At 39.2% G+C, this 16449-nt stretch overlaps 1 protein-coding gene and 1 pseudogene across 1 annotated transcript in view; one reads left to right on the plus strand and one right to left on the minus strand.

Annotated features, from left to right (window-relative positions):
* LOC101661124 overlaps positions 1 to 5510 on the minus strand; it is a 22891-nt pseudogene extending 17381 nt beyond the window's left edge.
* LYST (lysosomal trafficking regulator) overlaps positions 1 to 16449 on the plus strand; it is a 258721-nt gene that overhangs the window by 21347 nt on the left and 220925 nt on the right. The gene's annotated exons all lie outside the window — the stretch shown is intronic.

Consider the following 16449-nt stretch of genomic DNA (forward strand, 5'->3'; position numbering starts at 1 on the left):
TTGTTCATCCAGCCTGTCCTACCCAGACAGGCCTGTCCACCAACATTTTAAAGCACCTTCATATTAGCTTTGTAATAGGTGTATGGGATGCACCTAATATTTGTTAATGTACTGTTTTCACTCTGTAATTTTGAATTATTCTGATGGTGATTGCTTAACATATTTACAAAAATTGCTTAACACAGTACTGATCAAACTTTTACCTGGTGGTAAAGCTTAGACTAACAGATACTGCTTATGCTTAAATATTATATAACTTAGTTCAGCTGATATGCCTTAATTAGTTTATTCTTTAAAAATAATTGTATATTAATCAGAACCAGGTCAGTTCATAGTCTCCCCTCACCTCTAAATTTCTTGCATTTCATATTTTCAACTATTGCAACTTGAAAAGTTTTTGAAAGGGATCTTTGAATATTGTTCCCAAATGTACAAATTACAGTCTAATGGAAACCATTTAAAGAGGTGTTAAGGAAATTTCTTTGCTCATTTTTAATTGCACGGTGTCAGTTAAAACCTTGTATTCTAAACTTGGTAATATTTAGTTTTAGTTAACTAGCCCCCCAAATTTCATAACTCTAAGACAACTAGCATGTGGGAGTCTGGAGGCCTAACCACTCCAGTAAGGTTGGATCTATGGGCTTTGGTTTTGGTACCTGTAAAATACAGAGTTGTAATATGAAGATTGAAGTTTCTGCCATTTTGAAAAACACATGATTCTAAGTTATTCATGACCTTTATTAATATTATTTATGAAATGGTCTAAATGATGTTACCCTTTTTCCTCATATTTTTGATTTTAGTGATGTGTTGTAAAAAAAAAAGCCAACTTGACTAGTATAACTAATCATTAAGCTACGCCTGAAGAGGGGGAAGGCAAAATAGCACATAGAATGTTACACATATTTGTTTAAATAATGTTTTTTGTTGTTTAGACTATATTGAGACATACTTTTTTATATAAATAGCTCACATTATACATATTTACCATGTTGCTATTTAAAAAATGAAGATGACACACTTATGAAAATACTTTAGGGAGGGTACAATTAGAAAAATGTATAGTATGTTCGTTATTTGCATAACAAATTCAGTATACCATTTCAGCAATTGACATGTTCAGTTTAGTGATAGTCATTACATTGAGTTGTGCAACTATCTCCCCTTTTATCATAAACTCATTACCCCTAAGTTTCTTACCTCATCATTCCAGTTGTCAATTTGATCCCATAGAGATAGGTCTTAACAGAGCACATTACTCAAGGCAGACATTCTTTACTAGTTAGACTAAACGATTTGATTTTAAAATGTCTTCAGGTAGTAATATTGTTTTAAGGTTTAAAGATGAGCCCAGGGCGGTAATTTCAGGGGTTCATCCAGCCTCTAGGACTCCTAGGTTCAATGAAAATTTGAAATTCTGTATTTTTCCTTTCTGATAGGATTCTTTAATAGAATCTTCTGTCAAAATGTTCAGAAATGGCAATGCCAGCCCATCCAGTAAGCAAAATAAACACAGGCTTACTTGTGTTACTTCCTAATCTGTAGTGAACAGCTGCACATTTCCCCTCCATAGCTGCTTCTAGTTGTGGCTGACACCTTGCCTTTCTCCCAATTTCATAGGACCTTCCTACATAATCAAAGCTTCTTTTCAAATTTCCAGTCCTTGACAGAGATGGCACACTCCGTACACAAAGTAAACACAAGTTTATTTGTGCTTACTAATCTGTAGTGATCTAGTTCACATGTAATGAGGTGGTGAATTGATGTGGTAAAAAGTATGTGAAACAGCTCGCTACAGATTAGTAAGTAAACAGTTTACCATGCTTCTAGGGTAACCTGCTCCCGGTAACGGGGCACCACCCAGTTCTTATCGTTTCATGACAAAGGAAATAGTTCACTGTTCATAGAGGCAGCTTTCACGGCTGTCGAGTTGATGCCGGCTCATAGGAGCCCTGATGGTGTAGCTAGTGGTTGCAAGTTGGGTTGCTAACTAACTGCGAGAAAGACGGGGCTTTCTGCTCCTGTTACAGCGTAAAGAATCACAGTGTCAGAAACTCACGGAGGCAGTTCTACCCTGCCCTGTCGGGTCGCTATTTCCTGACTGATCTTCCTCTGTTCCTTCAAGTAACTAGAGAACAATTGTACCATGGTTGGCAATGTGCACGTTTTAAGACCTACTTGACAAACAAGGAGGTAGAACAGAAGCACTAAAAGTGTCATCAGGCCAATTACCTGCAATGTCCCGTGCACCAGTGAACTTGTGAGGTATTTGGTTGAACATTAGGAGCCTCTACAACTGTCCTTTTTGGATGTCTATGCACAACTTTTGCTGATTCAACTTTTTAGTTGCACAGCTTAGAGTTTCTGTTCTACCTCATATTTCAGTGTGTAGTGCCTGAGGCTTGAACGCTTGGGAGCAGCCAGCCACCCAGGACACAGCAATTGTTTGTGTGCCACTGGCACAACATAGCAAGGAGACCCAGATATCTGAGAAGGAAATGGACTGCAGGCTAATCGCTTCCATAAACGACTTTGCCATGACCAGGAGAAATTGGTGGTATCCAGCTACTATTACTGAAATTTTTTATCAAGAACCCAATAGCTGGCTGTTGATCAGAAGGAAGATTCTATACATATTACTAGATAGATTGTAAGATGAGGAACACCCAATCTATTGCTTGCAAACAATAATTCTGAAACAGATGGAAACAGAGGAAAGAGACTGTGGTACAACAATATGGGCAATATAGTGAGGATGGTGACACAATGTGGAGTGAAGAGCGTGGTTAAAGAGCTTGTGTTAGTCTGGGTACTTTAGAGAAACAAATCCACATAAACTCATATGTATAAGAGAGAGTTTTATATAAAGGGTAAGTGCACGTCAAGAAAACATTCCAACCCAGTGCTGCCCAAGTCCACAAGACCAAGGTTAGCCCATATGTCCCACACCCATCTACAAAGTCCTCCTCCATCTCACAAAACAGACGCAATGATGCCGACTGCAGGAGGAAAGCTGAAGCAGTGAGCTTGTAAGCATCTCAGCATTGGCTGGGGTCTACACGTGGCTGCTCCAGCACCCAAGGCTGCATCAGGGTATTTCCATGCAGCTTCTCCTTAGGGATGTCTTGCAGGAAGTGAGCCTTGCCAGCTGAAGCAGGGAACTGGTTAAGGCAGCTGCACCCTGGTCTGACCATCAGAAAGCAAGAGACCTGAGAACTAGAATAGGCAAGGCTCACTCAGCCATTTCTTTCCACCGTTCAATTAACCCCACATGTGTTTATCAGTCAGGTTGGCACAATAAACATTAACTATCTCAGAGCGGTATGTGTGAAAATTTCTGAATGGATTTATGTTTTGTTCTGTATGTTCTCACCAAAATCTGAAAAAAAAAAAAAAAAAGATGAAATGAAATTCACTATTATCGATGTATTATTAGTCGCTGGGGAGATGGGAGCTAGTTCAGTTAAGAGTCTTATCAAATTTTTATATTTTTAAAAGTGTTGCTTTAAATCATGACAGATTCAAATTCACCAAAATTTATTGAGCACTACTGGTCTATATGTTATTTTCATTAATCTTCATACTAACTGTGATCTAGAGCAATATCCTTTTTGGTATATAAGATGTTTCTAAAAATAGTCTGTTCAACGGTAAGTATTCTAATAGTATTGTAAATAAGAAATTTAGGCAAGCACATCGTGCAAATTGTTATTTATTTTTTAATAATTTTATTTTAAAGGGAAATTTAACAAGATTTTTGGAAATTGGTGATAAATTAGAAATTGAGTCTTTCAAGTATTATACTATTTGGTGAAGAAAAATTATTGCTTCCTAATCAGGCTAAATGAATAAAGCTTATTATCAGAACCATTTTTTCCCTTTTTCTGTGGGAAAGTGAAAAATGGCAAATACTCCCTGAATTTATTTTGTGCTTCCTTAGAAACTATGCTATGGACTAGAATTTGAGAACCCATATTAACATTTTTCTGGAAAACTATTTTGAGCAAAAGTTGTAGTAATCTTTTTCTTCCCCAAGATGGCACTCTCTGTTGTAACATGTTCAGCTAGTGCCAAGCACACGTAAAAACTCAAAACCAAACTTACTGTCATTGAATCAATACTGACTCATAGTGGTTTTGAACCACTGATCTTGTGGTTAGCAGCCCAACGCATATCCACTACCCCACCAGTGAAGCATTTACAATTCAGGCGTCCTCAAACTACGGCCCCTGGGCCACATGAGGCCCACCAAGGACATTTATCTGGCCCACCAGGTGTTTTTGCCCCATTTGGTTTTTACTTCAAAATAAGATATGTGCAGTGTGCATAGGAATGTGTTCATAGTTTTTTTTTTTAAGCTATAGTCCGGCCCTCCAGCGGGTCTGAGGGCAGTGAACTGGCCCCCTGTTTAAAAAGTTTGAGGAACCCTGATTTACATAGTGCTATACAATTTACCAAGAATTTTTACTGAGTTATATATATGTCATAGGATACACATAGCAACTCGGTGTGATGGATAGACATTTAATGGAAGAAGCCAAAGTTTCAAATAGCACTGTGCAGCTAGGTAGTAATTGCAAGATTTTTCATCGGTTGCCTTACCACTGTCAGATGCTGCCTGTATATGCAGCCATACAGAAACTTGTGAAATAGTGGAATAGGCAGATTAATAAACATTTATCAATATTTATCGGTAATGATTGCATTGATGAAAAGGAAACTGTGGCCCAGTAACCCCTTTTCCTCCACGTCACAATGGCCACTAGATATCTGACGGTTCTTTAGTAAACTTGGTGACTGGGAGCACTTTTTGCCTGGTTGTTAAACATATTTGCTTTTCAGTGAGGATTGAAATGCCATTGTATCTCTGACTAGAGCCCAAAGTGACAAGGTATTTAAACATGTCATTGTAGGATGAGCAACCCTAGAAGTGAAGAAAATGCACATTTGGTACTCTGACTTGGTGTGGGAGTGTTTAGAATAGTTGTCTATATCAAGAAAATACGAGTGTGAAATTCCACAGGACTGAGAGAGTTAACTGATCCTGCGGTCCTTTGGTTGGATAATCATTTATGGGAATTCATCCCAGAACCAGGACAAAGCTGAGATACCTGGTCAGCTATCCAAGTGTCTGCAGGAAGTCTTCCTCAAAGCCAAGGACTGGGAATGGGAGCCGGAGAGAAGGAGAAAGGGCAGGCCGTCCATTCAGCAAGTGAGGTGAGCTGAATGCCTGTGTGTACGAGATGTTGTTGTAGGTGGAGTTTTCTAAAGATTTGGCAGTATGGTAAATATAACAGACCCAAGTCCCTGTCATTAATGAGCTTTCATTTAAGAGCTCACAATCGTTTATTTTTTTCCTCACAATCTTTTATTTAACACACTACTTAACTGTAGTGACCTTAACGCTCATTTCATTTTATACACTTAACTTGGAAGGGACTTACTCTAATAATATTATTTTCATCTACAACTGCTTGTTTTGGAAATCTTAACGTTCTAATATCCTTCATCCCTGCCTTGGCCTTTCTTCCATGTCACAGAGATCTGCACTGTCTTGATGCCAAGACTGGTGTTTTCTCTTTGTCTGTCAGTATCGTGTGACCACATTCGCTTCTCCATCCAGTTTGTGCTCATTTTTGACCATATGGGTTACTGTCCTACCTATGCCCTCGATTCCCTTTCACTTAAGCTTCTGCTGTCCTTTCATACCCAAACTCCCATTTCTAAACCAGCTATATAATCCACACTCTACTTTCAGAGCCATGCAGCCGAATCCTGCTGAGGATCTCAACTAGCAGAGAAAGTTGATAACACTTGAAATTCATTGATTTCAGCCTCTGCTGGGCTCCCAGTCCACGATGTCCCTTTTTTTCCTTTGGCAAACACTCTGTCCTATATGATTAGTCTCCTGATTGTTATTTTCATTTTCAGTGTCCTCCCCTCTGCTGGCTGGAGTGGTATACTGGTAATAGGGTGGTGGTGGTGGTGGGTGGTGGTGGTGCTGGTGGTGTGTGTGTCTCATTCAGGTGTTGCATTGGTCCATATTGGCTATCTTCAAGCTACCAATATGATGTTTGCCATGCTGGAAAGAGGTAAACACTGTCAGAGCTGTTAGGAGCCAGCTGGTAACACCACTGGCTGACTCCTTCTTTATAACCAAACGTGCAAATTCTCCCAACCAAACAACCTCAAAAAAATACTTAAAGTAAGTAAACTTTCCTCTACCCGTGTCTCTCTTTTCTTTTTCTTTTGGAATCCTGCTTTCTTAAAAGAGTAATACTTGCATTATTTTCTCATTCAGTCTGTCCTTGGAAACCATGGGTTAGGGGTGGATGTGTTTGCTGAGAAGGCATATATACCTCTTGAGCATTGCTGACAATTGAAATGAATGGATGATAGATTTAGCGTCATTAGTCACTGAGAAGAAGATGAGCACTAGGTTAATGAGCAGAGGACTCTGCTCACCTGATTTAGAGCGGGTTTGCCCTTATAGCAGACTCAGTGCATGTGCCTTGGCGATTCTTCTGGTGTGCATTTCCTTGTTGGCAGTGCCATCTGTCCAGTTAACCAAGCTCATCTGAGAATTATTCTTGATTATTCCCTTCCTCTCACTTCTTAACGCAATCCTTCACCAAAAGTGTGCTCATTTTAACTTCTGTGTATTTATTAAAACTATACCTTACCACCATTTTTACTCTAGATAACAGTTGCATAATTTGCTTGCAGTATTGCAGCACCCTCCACATTGGTTTCCAATACCTCTAAATTTTTCTCTCTCAAATTTGTCTCCACATTGCGATTAGAGTAATCAAGCCTTGACCACGCTGCTAGCATGTTTACAATAATTTATGGGTTTCCGATCACTGACAGCAGTGATTCTCAAGCCTGACTGCTCATCATGAGCTTACTAAACACACTCATGCTTGGATGTTATCTGAGGGTGGGGGGGTCCAGATAGACTACATAAGTGCTTCTGATGGACAAATCCTGATACCATTAGCCAGTAGACCAAAGCCCAAGATTCTAAGCAGAGAGTACAAAACCTTTCTTATTTGATCTGTGCTTACCTGTCCCTCCATCCTGTTTTCCTGTTTCTCATTTTGTATTTGAATACCAAACTTATTGGAATTCTCTCAGTGACTTGAGGTGGGTTGCTCATTCTATTTTGAATGCTTTTGTTCTCTCTTCTTCCTATTATTCCTTAATTGTAAGATTAATTCCTTCATGAGATTTTCCTGACCATCCAACTTGTGTTAAGTGCCCCCTTTAGCAAAAAAACAAACAAAATAACCAACCCTTTGCTACCATATTGTGTTCTTGAGGAAAGACTGAGATTGCTTTTATAATGGCTGAAACAAAGTGGATGTTTAATAAATGATAGCTAAATGTTTAATAAATGATAGTTCCATATTCATGTTCCAAATGAATATGGAACAGAGCTAGAATGTGGAAAATCGAAAAACAGATAGAGTAGGGGGGGGTTAGTCGTGAAGTTGTAAAGTGATCATTATTGAAGGTGCTTATTGAACATTAGAAATGATATGTAAAGAGAAGAGATAGGTGAAGTAGACAGCTGAACTCAACACACACAAAAGAAAAAAAAGGAAAAGAGGATATAAAACAAAACAAATCCTAGGAGAAAGATGAGCTGAGGGTTTTGAAATGGTTAAGGTAGGCATGAAAATGCCTATTATATTTGTGTGTGTGTGTGTGTGTGTGTGTAGAAGATAAAATAATAGATACTTCTTGTTAACAACTCCTCACCTCCCCACCCACCCCACCCCCAAAAACCAGACACACTGGCCTCCAGTCAATTCTAACTCATAGCGACCCCCTGTGGATTTCCAAGACCATAACTGCTTATGGGAGTGGAAAGCCCAGTCTTTCTCCCCTGGAGCTGCTGGAGGTTTCTAACTGCCGACCATGTGGATCACAGCCCAACTCATAACCACTGCACCACCAGGGCTCCTTCCTTATGTTGTATTAGTCTTGGTACTTTAGAGAAACAAAGCCACAGCAACTCATGTATAAGAGAGTTTTATGTAAAGAAAGTGTGCATCACGAAAACATCCCAACCCCATGCTGCCCAAGCCCACAAGTCCAACATTAACCCATTAACCCAACACCAGTCCACAAAGTCCTCCACCTCACAAAACAGAGACAATGATGCTGACGGCACGAGGAAAGCTGAGTCAGTAAACGAATAACCATCTCAGCACTAGCAGGGGTCTCCACACGGCTGCTCCAGTACCCAGGGCTGCATCGGGATAGGTCCATGTAGCTTCTCCTTGGGGATGTCTTGTAGGAAGTCAATCTTGCAAGCTGAAGCAGGGAACTGCTAAGGCAGCCGCACCCTGGTGCGACCATCACAAAGCAAGAGATCGGAGAACTAGAAAGGCGAGGCTCACCACCCATTTATCCCTCCGCCTTTCAATTAGCCCCACATGTGATTATCGGCCAGGTTGGCACAATTAACTAACTCACTTGTTAACAAACTGGCCCTTTAATCATATAGAGAAAAGGAATGAAATGTTGCAGTTACAGTTTTGCTCTGTCTTTTCTGACATGGACAGTGATCTACACACAGACTTATAAGGGTAGAACTAATAATACTGATAGAAAAAAATTGAAACCCAAGATTAGGGAGGAGATTTTACCAGAACCTCCAGCTAACTAGAAGTGAGTGTGAGCTCACATCTCAGGTTCACAATCTTTTTTTATAATAGCTATTTATGCAACTATTATAAGCAAATGGAAAATAGATTCAGCAAGAAAGGAGATAATTCCAGGGACCTCAACCAGGCAAGATGAAGAGGCTATAGTGTAAAGTGGAGGTAACAATGACTGTTCATCTAATGGATGAGAAGAATGGAGAGTACATGAATGCATGTGGGGCCATTATCACCCTTGGTGGTGGGAAGACAAAGTTCTTGTCAGAAGTTTCTAATTCTCAGAGAAATAAACAGCAAAGTCACCATATGAATGTGAAAACTGAAGAGGAGATGTTAAGAAACAGCATCCAGTTAGAGACTTCCCACTAGGCTACTAATGAACAATGACATCATGATGGAGTTATGTTGCTCAATAAGGGTACCTGTATTATAATCCAATTTTCCATCATGTCCTCTAGAAAGACACCGTGTCAAATGTTTTATGCAAATGGAGATACTGTATAGTTCAGCATTCTCCTAATCTGTAGTAGTGTCTCCATTCAAATGAACGATGAGTTACTTGGAATAGAGCATTCTTGTTTTGGGGCTTGGCTGCTAACCAAATGTCAGTGATTGAAACCTACTGCAACTTCACAGGGGTTATGCAACTCCATGGGGCAGTTGTACTCTGTCACAGAGTCAGAATTGACTCCCTCGAAGGCACACAACAGAAAACCCATGTTGCTGTTCATCTTTTCTTTCTGTAAACTTTAAACGATATTTAGAATATTTTATAGAAGTAACATCAAGCACCTACTGGAACATTCTCCTTACTTTACAAGCATGTTAAAGTCTCTGGGGATTTTTTATTTTTTAATTTTTCCTTTGGTGCCCCCTCAAGTTATCTACCACCTATTTCTTTTCACCCATGATGTGCCCTCAAATAAGCTACTTAAACTCCTTATTTCGATTTCCAAATACTTCCTTCTTATTCCACTGAAACCACTCGACAAACTTCTGTTTCCATGTTGCTAAATCCACTGATCAATCTCCAGTCTTCATTTTACTCAACCTTCATGCACAATTTAGCACAGTTGATCACTATTTCCTGCTGCAGACTTTCTTAACCCTGGTTTCTGATAGACACCACTCTATAAGATTTTCTCTTATCTCACTGGCTACTCATTCTCAGTCTCCTATGCTGATTGCTCTTTCTCTCCCCGACTCTCAATCTCACCTACCCCCCACTCCCACCCCCCTCAGTCTTAGAAGTTTTCCTCTGCTCCATGTATACTCATTCTCTAGGTCATTGCTGCTCAACATGTGTCTTTTTAAGTATTAATTAATATTAAAATAAATATTTTGTTCTTTGGAATATTAGCCACACTTGCAGTATTAAGAAACCACACGTGGATGTGGCTTTTGGCTACTGTATTAGATAGCATAGATTACAGAATGGTCTCGTCATGGTAGGAAGTCCTATGAGAGCAGGGCACTGCTCTTGGTTACTTACCCACCAAGTTCTGTGGCTTTTAACATACGTTTGACATGCTGATGACTCCCAAGTTGAGTTCACAGTTCCGACCTAGCCTATGAGCTCCAGTGTAATATGTCCAACTACCTGCTTGATACCTCTACTTGGATTGATCAAAGACCTCTCAAACAGAACATTATTTCTTTTCCCAATCTGATTTTTTTTCAGTTTTAAATAGCAGTAAACAGCATTAGCCTTCACATAGACTAAAAATCTTTGTCTTTCCTTTTTGTTTTGAGGAGAGAGCAGAGTAACTTCTGGTTTTGTTTTGGGAAGAAACAGTACTAGGAGAACTTCTATTTCTTTTTCTACCCTTTCTACCACATTTTATTATTCACACCTTACTTTCTACCTTATTTCAGTAAGGAAAAGGAACTTTTTTAATTTTTAAAAATCATTTAGACACAATTTTTTGTGGTAAAATATATACAACAAAAAGTGTGCCATTTTTAAGTTAATGCAATACATTAATTTCATTCAGTGTTATGATACATTGTGAGTTGCTTTATATAGTTCTTTTGAACATATTCTTTGTAATTCCCATCAAATGATTGGGGAGGATTATGTAAATAAGGTCCATCCAGGGGATTGAGTAGCTGCTCATAATGTAAATTAGATACATGGCACCTTTGTAGTGTAGAAACATGCAAATAAGGTGTATAGAACTCTATCAAGGGGATTGGTTAGTTTGGCCATTACACTAGACTTAAAAGGAGCCATCATAGAAGCAGAAGGTGGAGATCTCTCTACCTAAGAACAGAGAGCTGGGACTGGACCCTAATATCTCTGTGCTGAACCTCCTTGATTCAGTTGAATGCCTTGGATGGGAGGTTTTCTGGTAGAGTGGGTCGCCTCCAGACATTTACTGTGGGTGAGAAGTAGCTAAATTTGTTGACCAATCTTTGTCTCATAGGAATTGACTTTGGGCTGATGTTGAGTTTGATTCACCTTCCCCCTTGGGAAGTCAGAGGAGGCCAGACACAACCCCTACACCATCTTTTACAATCACGCCATGCTATATCACTATTATTCCATTTCCAACAGTTCCACCACATCACTATAACCAAAAACTTGGGATGCCTTCAGGAGTAACTACCCCGCCCCCGCCTTTTTTCTACTAGTTCTTGCTTGTAATTTTTTTAAGTAGAAAGTGTATTTATTTATTGTACGTAAAGTGATCCCTAACATTGCATTCCCCACAAAATGTCAGCACTCTCTCTGTTTCTACTATGAGTTCCCCATTTCCTTCCTTATGACTTTTCCATTGTCTCGGAGACTCTTCCAATCACTTTCAAACCAGTAACTGTGGTCTTTTTTGTGAATCTCAGTCTTTGTTCTACATTGCTTTCCTGCTCCGTCTGAGATCCATCCTCTGTGTGATCACAGTTAGAGCAATTGGTAGTGGTAGCTGGTCCCCTTCTAGCTCTTCTGGTCTTGGTGTTATGTAAGCTGTGGCTCGTGTGGTCCATTAGTCCTTTGTACTGATTTCTTCCTTGGGTCTATTTTCTTCACTGTCCTTTGCTCTACTGGGAAGAGACCAATAGTTGTGTCTTAGATGGCCAATCACGAGCTTTTAAGATTACAGATGCTACTCACCATAGGGGATGCAGAATATTGTCTTTACGAACTATAAGTGGACTTCAAAAAAGGAGAATGAAGAAAATTAAAGACTCCAGGGAACAATTAGTCTAGAGGATTAATGGACCACATAAACTATGGCTGACTACACAAGCCCAAGACTGGAACAAGAGAGTTCCCAGTTACTGCTACCAATAGCCCTAACTGGATCACATAGAGGGCCCTAGGCAGAGCGGGAGAACAACGTAGAATAAAAAAACTAAAATTCATGCACAAACTCAGATTATTGGTTTTGACAGACACTGAAGAAGTCCCTGAGACAATGGCCTTAAGTCACTCTTATGACCTAGAACTGAAAGCAATCTCATGGACCCTCTTTCAGTCAAATAAAAAGCCCTTAAAATAAACAATAATACCCAAGAGGAATTTTTTCCTTGGAACAATCAATTTTATAAAATGAAAGAGAGCACATATACCCAAAACAAAGATGAGAAGGCAGGAAGGGGCAGAAAACGGAAAGATAATGGCATTTTCCCATGAACTTTTGGAAGCTCTCGTGCACGTTTTTGCCAGTGATGTAAATATCCTCTGAGGCTTGAGTCGTTTTCAGCTTGTTTTCTCTTCTACTCGTCATCCAGTCCATTGAGCACACACTTGTTGCAGTGCCCTGGAATAGTCTTTCCTGGGTAATCCCACACGGGGCCCACTCTGGCCTTCTTCATCCACCCTATCTAAAATAGCATCCCTTTAGCTCTAAATGCTTCTTCTGTTTTACTTTCTTCTAAGTACTTAGCACTATCTGACACTATAGTATATAAGCTTGTTTTTTCCTGTGTCTCCCCCACTAGGATCCATAAGGGTAGAAACTTTGGTTTTGCTCTATAACTGGCATCTGGTAAAGGTTTGGTTAACCTTTGATGAGTTAAATGTTCATGAAATTTTTTTGTGACACAAAACTAGTAGGTGTAGCTTATACATTGTTAGTATTTTTTGGTTGTTCCTATTTAAAATTGTATGAGTTACTGTATAAGAGAAAGTAAACCTACTGTTTTTATAAGGTCATCTATATGATTATAGTCAGTTATTATTATGCATTGCATTTATACAATTATTTTTCTTCTTCAATTTTCCAGTTTAAATTTATTTGAAAATCAGATGATCGTATGCATCATTGTCCAGAATTCAAAAACTGGCAAGATCTTTCTCCACTGCACCTCTAGCCACCCAGTTTCTGATCCAGTTAGAAATATGGTGTTCACTATAGTGTGAAGAATGGGTGGGGTCTGGGTATGCTGGATAGCTTTCACTCAGTCACTTCACATCTCTGGGTGGAATGTCACAGCTGCTTCCATGTTGTTCTCTCTACTCTACCCTCTGTTGTCAACTTCTGGTAGTCATTGCCTCCCCTCTTCTACTCAGGCCTTGAAGTGGTAATATTCCCTTAGTTACTAGCCCTGGAATATTCCTCCATTCTTGTAGTTTCTTTGCATGATGCATTCTCAGTGGGGGTGATAGCACTTTCAAGGAGGTGAAAATTTTTTTCTCACCTATCATAAAATTTAATCATTCAATCATATTAAGATGATTTGTGCAATCATTACCACAATCAATTTCAAAACATTTTCTGCTCACACTCATTGTTTGTTAGCTCCTCATTTTCCCCATCCTTTCCTGCCATCCTTTCCTGGCAATTATCCATTCAGTTACTGTCTCTATAGAGCTACTTATCCCGGATTTCAAATATGAAAAATCATATAAAACACAAACAGGAAGCAAGCACGCAGATAAATGAACAAAAGAGCCAACAACAATGACTAGAGAAAACAGAAAAATCTCGATCAAAATAGTAAAAGCTGAGATAACTCAAAAGTAGGTTAAAGGGGAGATTAAATGAAATGGTATAACTATATCTGCCATAATTGGCTTTACAATGTTCTCTTGTTTGATAAAAGCTATTCTCATCACTTGACTGTACAGAGGGGATTCAGTAGAGGCATAATCCATATAAAAAACCCAACCAAAAACCAAATTCACTGCCATCAAGTCGATGCCAACACATAGTGACTCTGCAGGACAAGGTAAAAGTGGCCCTGGGAGTTTCTGAGACTCTAACTTTTCAGGAGTAGAAAAACCAGTGTTTCTCCTCTGGAGTGGCTGGAGGTTTTGAACTGCTGACCTGTGGCTTGCTGCCCAAGACATAATCATATTGGGACTCTGCAAATGGATTTTGGGTTTCTACTATCACCCATAGACTCTACAAATCAAGTGTTCAGAATTTAAGGTTTGATACCATTACTTCCTTTGGATTTGGATTTTATTATTTACAATCCTTGGTGGTGTTGTGGTTACATGTTGGGCTCTAATCCATATAGTCATCAGTTCGAAACCACCAGCAGCTCCAAGGGAGGAAGATTGAGTCAGCATTGATTCAATGGCAGTGAGTTCGATTTTGGGGGGATTTTGTTACATCACACCGGCTGATGTGCTTCTTCCATATGGACTTGACACCTCACTTTGATGGCTGCTTATTTTAAGACATGCCTTTAGGACCCCAGACATTCTTTTTTTCTGGTATTTAGGCACCATGTAGTTTCTTCACCACACTTTGCTATAGCACAAATATCTTCAGTGGAGTGATCATCAAGTGGGGCCGTATTTTAAGAACTAATTATTCTTAGATTGGGGCTATAATTAACTGTGAGCCCCCAATCCATTCATTGATCTATGATTTACATAAGTATCTGGTTCACTTTAGCAATATAATTATCATTTTATGATAGAGATCATTATAAATCATCCCCTTGGGGAATAAGGTAATTCTACTGATAGTGTCATTAATTTAGTCAACGGTATAGAATTTAAAACACTGTTGAGAAAAGGAAATTATATAAGTATTGTCTGGTTTCAGACTGCAATACACGAATTGTATTCTTAAGTGACTGGACACTGTTTACACAAACAGTGGGGTTGGTGATAGGACAAAACTTTTAAAAACAGTCATTCACAAAGACAGAGCCATGTTTACAAGATAAATAAGTCATAAGAAAGCAAGGAGAGCATTAAAATAGTAAATATAAGTTAATCCCAGGCCACCATTCATTGATCATCCACAAAGCAAGGGTTCCAAACCAAAGTCCAATGATCTCCATTTCCATAACTGTGGGATCGCTTCTCACACGAAGGCATTTTAGACATAAATCCAAGGAGTACGTCTGTTCCTTAAATCTGCTGCAGGTGAGTTAAAGGTAAAGCGAGTTCACTTAGTAGGGTTTCCACATCAAATCCTTCTGGTGTGGCCTATGAAAGATGTGTGCTTTGAAAGGACAGAGTTTAAAATCTCAGTAATATGTAGGACATGGCCTGGGTCACCAAGAGCTGGATAGAAACTAAATCAAAAGTGACCAATTAGGAGCGTAGTACTAGGCATATTGTCCCATTGGGTGCTACGTACGTATTGCTAAGCATTTTTTTTCCCAGTTAGGAGGTTGCCTTTGATTTACCTACCAACAGAAATGTAATCACCTTCCCTGAGACATAATGCCCCACTCTTACCATCTTGACCTGAATTTCCAGCAAGCTTTGTATATCGGAGTACTTGTTAAATTGGGATGACCTTAGCACAATATTGTATGACAGCCCCTGAATGTTCTTTTCCCTCCCCTCATGTTGAACACCTGACCCCATCTGAGGTGCGGTATTCTTTAAATCAGGAATTGGCAAGCTTTTGAGATTGAAGGGCCAATCCTGCCCCTCCCAACAATTTAAAAATTACTATATATACTCAAGTATAAACCGAGTTTTTTCAGCACATTTTTAATGCAGTTTTTGTGGTAAAATTAGTTGCCTTGGCGGATATTCAGGTTGGCTTATACTCGAGTATATATAATATTTAAGAGCCATAAATGTATTTTTACATGAAATCACCATTATCTGAATGATATCATTTAACTTTTTTCTATTTTTACTTCAGGGTCCATGTACACACCAAAAGCTGCAATTTGCCGACCCCTGCTTTAAGTGGTTTTAAAGATGTACATATAAAGGTGGTGACATAGGGCTCATGGGCCTAGTTAGGCTCTCTCCCGAGTTGAGTTTGGGAAACCAGATTAGAAACTTAGAAGACCTGAGAGCAGGATTCTGCTTTGTTTTTGGTGTTTACTCTTAAACTAGTGGAATCATACAATATTTGTTTTTTTGTGATTGACTAGTGTAACGCAGCATAATAGTTTCTAAGTTAATTCATGTCATGAGGCGTTTCATGGCTGATTTTTAGGGATGCATCGTATTTCATTGTGTTTATATACCAGTTTCTTTATACATACTTCTACTGTACTGATGGGCATTTGGACTGTTTCCAGCTTCTTGCTACTGTGATCTGTGCTGCAATGAACATGGGAAAACATATGTCTGCCCGTGTTCTTTCTCTATCTCTTTGGGCTATATACCTAGCAAAGGAAGTGCTGAATTCTGTGATATTTCTATTCCCATTTATTTGAGATATGGACATATCACTTTCCACAATGATTGTACATATTTACAAGCCTACCAGCTGTGTATAAGAGGTCCGATCTCTCTTCACCATATCCAGCATTTGCTGTTCTGTATTTTTTAATTGGTCTTTCTTTGAATTTGTTGTGAAGTGATACCTTATCATTTTGATTTGCATCTCCCAGATGGCTAGTGATC

This window comes from Echinops telfairi, unplaced genomic scaffold (genome assembly GCF_000313985.2).
Source record: "Echinops telfairi isolate 266 unplaced genomic scaffold, ASM31398v2 ScPeMD7_7424;HRSCAF=8462, whole genome shotgun sequence".
Classification (NCBI taxonomy): Eukaryota; Metazoa; Chordata; class Mammalia; order Afrosoricida; family Tenrecidae; genus Echinops; species Echinops telfairi.